The sequence below is a fragment of the Rattus norvegicus genome, chromosome 3 (genome assembly GCF_021556685.1).
Source record: "Rattus norvegicus strain SHRSP/BbbUtx chromosome 3, alternate assembly SHRSP_T2T, whole genome shotgun sequence".
Classification (NCBI taxonomy): Eukaryota; Metazoa; Chordata; class Mammalia; order Rodentia; family Muridae; genus Rattus; species Rattus norvegicus.
The window spans coordinates 4,281,350-4,290,538 of record NC_141536.1 but is presented as its reverse complement, the minus strand read 5'-3'; positions in this window follow the sequence as shown (position 1 = coordinate 4,290,538).

The following is a 9,189-nucleotide window of genomic DNA, read 5'->3' as shown; positions in this document are numbered from 1 at the left end:
GGCAAGGTCCTAGAGGGATAGTACCAAAATATCACCACACAGTAGAGAACACATGTAGTCAGAAACTACTTAAACAGAATGTGTAAGTCCTCAATACACAGGACATAGTTGATGGCGCTTGGGGTGCAATTCTTAGGGGCCCTGCAGTGTGTAAAATACATGACACTTGTGTCATATAATTGTCTGGGATTCAGTAAATCTATATACTTCAGTTCTAGCTTTGGATTACCTCAGCGGACCTTTGTGGAGTTTTTTATCAATAGAGTAGCTCTTTACCTCCTCATAACCTTATTATGCTTTAGGCTTTTATTATTTTATTTTTCCCTCCCACTATTTAAAGTTGACCAGAAGAAAAGGGTTGTGTTGAGGCTAAGTTGGTTGGTCCGGTTTTCTTCTTGGAGGTAGGCTTCTGAACATCAAAATATCTGAATAGACCACCTCACCACTAGATCCCAATGAGGGCTTTTCAATAGAACCCAACTGAAATTGGCTGATTGTCTCTTCTCAAAGATCAGGAAGAAACAACAGTGCCTTTTCAGACCTCTTATACAGAGAGGGGCATGTGGCTTCCTCAGTATTCTGTTGCTCGTGATTTTTGTAAAAACAGAATTTTTAAAGTCTGTTAATGTTTCACAAAGAAGAAAGCCACAGTTTGTTGTATCCTATAGTTTTATAGCTTTACATTGTGTGTTTCTTCCTTTTAGGAGAAACCCTACCCAGTACAAGCCATCACATGCACAGAATGTCCAATGAGTGAGTTGGTTCTCCACAGTCCTTGGTGTAGTACTTAGTTTAGTCATTTACATTCTTTTGTATATGAACCCCAATAGGCTTATATGATTGAATACTCAGTCATCAGGGAGTTGAATTATTTCAACTGGCCTTTGGGAAGAGGTATGGCCTTATTGGAGGAGGCATGTTATTGGAGGAGTAGGTTTAGAGGTTTCAAAGTCCAGTGTATCATTCTGGGATATATTAGGATGTATAGCTCTCAGTTACTGCCCCAGCACCTTCTTATTTGCTTCAGGCCATGATAACATGTACTGATTTTCTAAAACTGTAAGCAAGCCCCCAATTAAATGTTTTCTTTTACAAGAGTTGCTTTAGTCATGGTATCTCCTCATAGCAATAGAATAGTGACAAACACAGAGTTTATTTGACTTACAATTTCAGGTAACAGTCCATTATTTCAGGAAAATCATAGGAATTGCAGGAATTTGAGGCAGATGGCTGAAGAGTATTCACAGTCAAGAGTAAAGAGAGCATATTTGCACGGATAGTTACTTAGAAGCTTTTTTCACTTCTATATATAGTTCAGGGCCCAACCTAGGGAATGGTTCTGCCCATAGTGGGCTAGGACTTCTTCCTAGGTATTTAAACTTATGAACCTTTGGCAGCCATTCTCATTCAAGCCACCATAATCCCTTGTTCCCTAAGTTGATTCTGGCCAGGATATGTGATGACAGTAAGGCAAATAAGACTAGAACAAAAATTGGTACCAAGAGTAAGATAGTTGTTGGTTGCTGAGATTAAAATAAAAATTCAAGATATCTACCACCACCACCACCACAACCATCAAAACGTGCCTATAGTCCAATATGATCGAAACAATTCCTAAGTAAGACTCTCTTCCCAGGTGATTCAAGATTGTATAAAAATGACAGTTAAAAGTAGCCAACACAATGACCAAAACAAAGAAGAAACGCAGCCTTAGAATATAGCCCCCTTTTCCATCACTGGGAAAGTGAGAACTCACTACTGCCCAGGATAATCATGACAATAGTATTTCAGTAGGAAGAGACATGCAGTGTGTAACAAGACATTCTACTACCAGTAAACGATACCATCTCAGTGGAACCCATTTTTCATTTAGTATTTTATGTTGTGGTATAATGTGTGATGCTCATTCTCCGAAGAATTCTGAGAACTTTGCAGTAATTCTGGATGGCTTACAACCCCTGTTCCTGCTGCTGGATTAATGAAGCATAGCTATATTTATGGGTGAGGTTGCTTTTCGGGCCATTTAGATTCTCATTTAGCTACTGTTAGCTGTTGGAGCACGAGCAAGCCACTTAAAATTTCAAAATCTCAATTTTCTTATCTCATACGATGTGATGAAGATTGTGAATCCATTGCAATGTCTATTGTGTAATAAATTTTTAATAAATTATGAGAACATCATCAACAAATCTAGACTGCAAGCTTTTAAAGGGCATGGTTTCATATTTTTTCAGACTAAAGAATTCAGATATTTAAAGTCCTCTAATTTTATGAGGTATGTCCAGTTGAGCACACATAATTCTAGCTTCATGAAAATTGGGAACACAAGAACTGGCTGGCAGAATTAGAGGTTCAGCTGTTGCCCATGTTTTGAGGGAGGTTAGAGGTCAGATAGCGTTGGCTTGAAGTTTGGTTTTCACTCTTGCTGAGTGGGTTCTTGGTTAAGGCAGGTAATCCCTCTACACTCCATTTCTGTATCTGAAAATGAGGCACGATTACCAGATAAACAAAACAGTGGAAACAGTGCCCAGGCCGAGCCCTGTACGTTATAGATGGCTCAGTTAAGGCTGGCTATTGCTATCATTGACTTCAGGAACATCGTTCTGGCTCAAGTACCAAGTTCTAGAGTGTCCCGCGCTATCGTCTGGCCAGCAAGAACACGTGCGGACACCAGGATCCTTCTGCAGCAAAGCGTTTATTACATCTTGAAGAGGAGAGACTGGGGCCCAGAAAGGCGCTGCTTATAAAACCCTAGCACAGCACGTCCACGCCTGATTGGTCGCTTATCCATGATCTCACTGGCAGGTCCCAGGGTGGGTAAAGACTTGGCGCGAACACACTCTTGCACTTGCGCACACAGCTAGTTTCCTGAAAGGAAGTCGGGCTGGCACAGCGGAAGCCAGCGCCATCTTGTAATGGCGAATGCTATCCCGGCTTTCCACGTGGGGCGCAGCGGAAGCCAGCGCCATCTTGTGATGGCGAATGTTATTGCGGTTTTCCACACTAGAGGAAGTGCTGGTGGCCAGCAGGTCACATGTAACAATAACAGGTGATTTGATTTGGGGAAAAGCAGAGCATATCTAGGCAAACAGCACAAAGAAAACCAAAGACAACTGGAAACATGGCTGCTTTCACTACCCAGTGGAGACAGCTCACACTAATGTTATATTTGGGCAGCCATGAGCTCTTTCTGCATCATCAGAAGTACACCAGCATTTATTTACAGAACACTGTGTTAGGGCAGCTGGGAAAGTCTTGAAGGAAATGAAAAGTAGAACCTAAGAGAAACAGAGTCTGGGGAGGGGAAGACTTCTGTGTGGAGGACATAGAGACTGATAGAATATACTTAAGTATAGTTTGTGTGTGGGTTTGCTTCTTGTTTTTCTTTGTTTTTTAACTCAAGTCTCATGTATTCCTAGTAACAGTCAAGAATGAGGCAAGAATGCAAAGAATCAGGGAGTGGATTATACAGGAGAAAGTGTGGGAGTTAGGAAAGCCATTCTAGTAGTATTTTTTCCTATTCATGTCAGCAAGGGTTTACTGAACATCCCTGTGTAGCAGGTCTGTGCTGTGAAAAATAAGATAAAGAGATACTATGCATCGCTGACCACATTCCAATGACTATGCAAATCCAGCCAGGAATACATTTGTAAAGCTTTCTCTTGTCCTATGATCAGAGAAACAAGCATTCTTAAGTGACTACATAAGGTAGGTAAGAGAGCAGAGAGACAGAGACAGACAGAGTGGGTCAAAGATGTACCATGACATGAAACTACAGTTCAAACCCTGGAGCCTTTGGAAATGACAGACCTAACTAGAGTACTGGAGAGTTTAGAGGAAAGGCTGAGAAACATATGCCCAAGTATTAGGTAGGCAGAAAGAGCAGGTTCTTTGGAACATCTGCAGGTGGGAATGGCAAGGAGCAGTATCTGCTGAGATATACCAGGATCCAGCTGTTATTGCAGATTCTGAGGATGTAAGGCTGGAAAGAACAGTATATATCAGAGGAGATACAGAACAGCATTAGCTTTCCAGGAAGGTGGGGAAGCTCCACCCAAGCATGTCAGACAGAGATATACCATAGATTTGTTTAAATTTTATGGACAGTGCAGGGTTAAGTGTAGAGTGTATTAATGAGGCATAGGAATTCCTACATGTAAGAAAAGTTTACGCCAGCAGCGGTGTGTTTTCTCTCACAGTGAAGGGGTGGTGACAGGAGGGCAGGGCTCTCTGCAGTTTGGCTTTGTCAAAATGGTCTCATAGAGGCCATTCTGCCATAAGAAGATGGTTGGTTGAGCACAGGACCTTGCAATTGTGTTTAATGATACAAGAATGGGATATAAGCCAACAGGTCCTTTATCATCCATCATAAAGGCCCTTCCAGAGACCAACAGCCTCAGTAGATTTCTGCAAGTCAGGTACATACCATCTCCAATGGCCACCTTTGACTGTAAGAAAAGCTAAGCAAGCAGTAATTCTCCTTGTATAAAAGGTCTGGGCATGGGAAACTCGGAATAAACAACGAATAAGTTAAGCTACCATTTCTTCTACCATAGGGAGCAGGTGAGATACAATGAGGACCTGCAGCAGGCTAATGGTAACAATACATGCCTTTAGAAGAAATGTGGAATGTAGAAATTCTTCTAGTTCTTGATGTGGAGTCTCAGGGGAAACTCAGCAAAAGGCTGGATGTAAGTTCAAAAGCCAAAGGCTCAGGGCTGGGTCTGAGACTCTAGCTGTGAGCAGGGGCCATTAGAAGAGTCTGGACACTCCAGGATGGCATGGAGCAGAAAGAGAATCAGGCCTCAGTAATGACATGCTTTTAGAGCAGAGGCGTAAAACAAAGACCTTAAGGAAGAATATAAGGAGATGACCAGAGAGGAGAGCCGGGCAGAGAATTTCTAGAAAGAGACCCCAGAAGGGCGAGAAATACCAAAGAGGTCTAAAGGTAAAAGGCTGAAAATTGCATAGAGAATTTTGTCATATGATTTCATAGCTGGTCTCGATCTGAGCCATCTATTGGTGGAAATGGAACAGTCCTTTTCCCTGTATTGTAAAGGAAGGCACCTGGCTAGTTTAAATTCCTTCTCAGCAGAGGCTCTAAAAATGCAGAGAAAAAAATCAATGCAGTAGGAAATAGAGAAAAACATTAATGGCTTGACTGGGGTATAGTTAGGGATTAGGAGAAAGGCCAATAGGAAGGGAATGGTTGAAGACACAGGAGACACTTGTAGGAATGAGAAAAGGCATTCAGGCATCGCCCTTTATCCATGGCTTTGTATTTTATTGCCTTAGTTATTCATGGCCAACTCCCTGCAGCCCCCAAACTTCCAGAAATAAATAATGCATAGGTTTTTTTAAAATAAATAAAGCATCTTGTTCCATTCTGTTTTGTTAATGCCTTTAGGGCTTACTTTTACTATGATTTTTAACTACGTGTAGGTATGTGTGTCTGCATGTCTCTGGTTTCCACGTTCCCTAGAGTATGAGACAGTCCTGAGTTGCATGAAGTAGGTGCCCAGTACCAAACTCAGGGGCTCTCTGAGAGCAGCAAATTCTTTTAACTGCTGAGCTGTCTCTGGCCCCTTCAGCTGCACCTAATTAACAACTCAATGCTGTCCTAGGGGTGCATAGGAAAAGCCCTAACACACATTTCAGACATCCAAGGGATGTGTTCTGCAATGGAAGAGGTAGCAACTGTAATCATGACTGCCGGACCAATTTTAGTTGTCTGTCAGAATGGGGGCCACCATACCTAGCTTGGCTGCACTTAGAATCTGAACAGTATGAAGCTTTTGAGTCCAAAGAAAAGAAGAGGAAGGCTGTTGGGAAAGAATCTGAATGCCCCCCCCCCATACCATCTCTGTATTTAAAATTATAGGAAACCTACATGATCAGTAACACAGATGACAAGACTGCAAGACTCACAGTCATTATACACCGTACATCTTACATCAAATACTATCTTGCGCGTGGTATTTCTTAGGCCCAACATAATTCCACGTGAGCCTCAGTCTGAGAAGACGTGCTAATTTGCCCTATTCTATTTTTTCACAGGCCATCACACCAACCTTGGAATATAGTTGGATAGCAAAGTTATGCGAAGAGTCCCTGAGTACTACGAGAGCTGGGCTACACAGAGAGTGTGCTCCCCTGACTTTGCATGGCACATGCTTGCCTGACAGTCCATGGAGCATATACTTCTGGTCTATCCTTGGAGCATGCTCATCTCACTAACCATTGAGCATGCTCCTCTGACTAACCATTGAGCATGCTCATCAGACTAAACATTGAGCATGCTCATCTGACTAACCATTGAGCATGCTCATCTGACTAACCATTGCGCATGCTCATCAGACTAAACATTGAGCATGCTCCTCTGACTGACCATGGAACATGCTCCTCTGACTAACCATGGAACATGCTCATCTGACTAACCATTGAACATGCTCATCAGACTAAACATTGAGCATGCTCCTCTGACTAACCATTGAGCATGCTCATCTGACTAAACATTGAGCATGCTCATCTGACTAAACATTGAGCATGCTCATCTGACTAACCATTGAGCATGCTCATCAGACTAAACATTGAGCATGCTCCTCTGACTAACCATTGAGCATGCTCATCTGACTAACCATTGAGCATGCTCATCTGACTAAACATTGAGCATGCTCATCTGACTAACCATTGAGCATGCTCATCTCACTAACCATTGAGCATGCTCATCTGACTAAACATTGAGCATGCTCCCCTGCGTATGCATGGAATGTGCTCTTGAGAACTTGCATTTATCTGCACACAGAGGAACAGATGTGCTTTCATTTTCCTAAGCAAAATAACAGGAAGTATCATCATTCTTGAGGTCACAGTATTCATAACAGGAATGTGTTGAGAGTCACGTGAGATCAATTGGGAAGCATGGTGTCTGGCTCAGTCCCTATCTTGAGGGGGATAAAATAATCTCAGTTCTCAAATGGTGTCAGTCACCATAAGGACCCAACCCAAGACCAAGGACCCAACACTTCTGTAGTCCCTTAGAATCTGAGCTTGAAAGGGGCCTCTGCCTCTTCAGCCAGCTGGGCAGCTCACAGAAATTCTATCCTTGCAAACGGAGCTATAGGTACCAGAGAAGCAGCTCTTCCCTCTGATTAGTGGAACAGCTATGACAGAAATTGTCTTTTCCCCAAGACACAAAGTGACATTTTAAAGGAGAAGCCTCTCTTTTGATGCCATGGAGTCATTTAAAAATAAATGTAAAAGCTCCAAAGAATGTCTGTTTAAGCACAGCTGTAATTCAGGGACACAAGACCATTCACTTCAGCCATCTCTCTGCCGGATTCACTTCTTGATCCTCAGATTATGTAGGAATCAAATCCAGTACTATCTTTACTTTCAAAGTCAGTTTGCCTGTTTTGCTGGTGACTACCTGGTATGTTAGAGCCTTGTACGTATGCTTCAGTTTCCAAACCTAATTGTGATCGTGGGCCAGTAAGGTCGAGGACCAGGTCATGAAAGCCATCATAGCTTACCCACCTGGGTAAGCTTGCAGGAATATTGCCAAATGAATGAGAGACTGATGAAAACTACAGTAGTACAGTACAGTAGTGGGTGGGTTGCTAAGCAGCCTGGTAAAGAGGATTACAAATTAGGTCCCATTAGTAGAAAAGGTGGGGTGGACAGTGAGAAAGACCGCTGTTCTGGGCCAGCAAAACTGGGTCCTTGTCCCAGGCTGGCTTGCTGGGCTTCACTCACTCAACAAATACTCCTCGAATTTCTAGGCATTTGACAGGCTCAGAATAAGACAACATTTCTTCTCCCAAAGCATACTGAAGGTGTCTATTTGGATCACAAGAGAGATATGGGAAGACATTCCACCTTGGTATGTAAACGTGGGGTATGTGCTGAGCAAGAGGCTTCTAAATCAAGTTGTTGTCCAGGAAAACATCCTGAAGACTATTGCTTCATGCCTTGAGGGATACAAAGGGTCATTTGTAGACTGGTGGAAAAATTTACCCACCACAGGGAACGGGACTAGTGTTTGAGTTATTCTGCATCATGAAATGTAGGAGGTGGCATTTGACAGCTGATAGCATAGCCAGAGGTGAATCTAACCTAAGTTACATTGCAAAGTAAAAATGCCATTGAGTCAGTATAATTTGCAGTTGAAAGTAGAAGTCCAGAGACAAGACAAAACTGGGTTTAAAGATAAGCTTTCACATAAACCAGTCACGTGACAGTAATCACTTAAAAAAAAACAAAACAAACAAGCAAACAAAAAAACCAAACACTCTTCAAGTTTAGTTTCCTTAGCACAGTGTTCTCCTGATTTGGTTATCTATTGATGTCCAGCAACTCCTCTCAAATGAAATGCCTTAAGACAACACATATTTAGTAATTCTCAGGGTCATTATGAATTAAGAATGTGTTATGGCTTAAATGAGGCCCTTGCTTCAAGGGTCTATCACATGGCTGCAACCAAAGTCAACCATGGTTGTGGTGCCATCTCAAGACTCCAGAAGCTCATTTACAGGTCTCTTGGCAGTTTGGTTCTTGCTGGCTGGTGACCAGAGTCTCTCTGGAGTTCTTTACTATGTGTTGCCCTCCTATAGCTTCCTCAGATCCAATGGAGATATGGTGTTGACTGGCAAGACAGAAAGGCCATTGAAGTGAATTCTGAACACTATGGCCCCATTCTGTTGGTCAGAATTCACAAGAAAGCCGACCCTTCTCAGGTTGGCAGGGGTGTGTTGTTGGAGAGTAGGAGTGCATGGGAGGATGGGCATTTATACAAGAAAGAGAACACTAGGAAATCAAGCTGTGGGGATTCCATCTTGGATTTTGGTTTGCCTCTAATTTGTAGGCTAGACGTCCAGTCAATGTTAGAGCTATTGTTATGCAGAATGGAGGGATGGTGAGCCAGAGGCAGAATGTACTGTGTGTGGAAGAGTAAATAAGGTGACTTTGGACAAGTCAAATCGCCTCCTGCCTCTTAGACACCATTTTGTCCTCAGCAAAATGTAAATACTTGGTCACAGGGGGGCAAATGAGAAAAAAAAAGTGCAAGCTTCAGTTTGTTTTCTGAGGGAGAAAACATAGCTCTCTCCAGCTTGCGGGGACAAACTGCTCTGGGCCTTTTCTGTTTTGTTGATTCGGAGTCTGTCAGTCTAGTATCTTCAAGGATTTTAG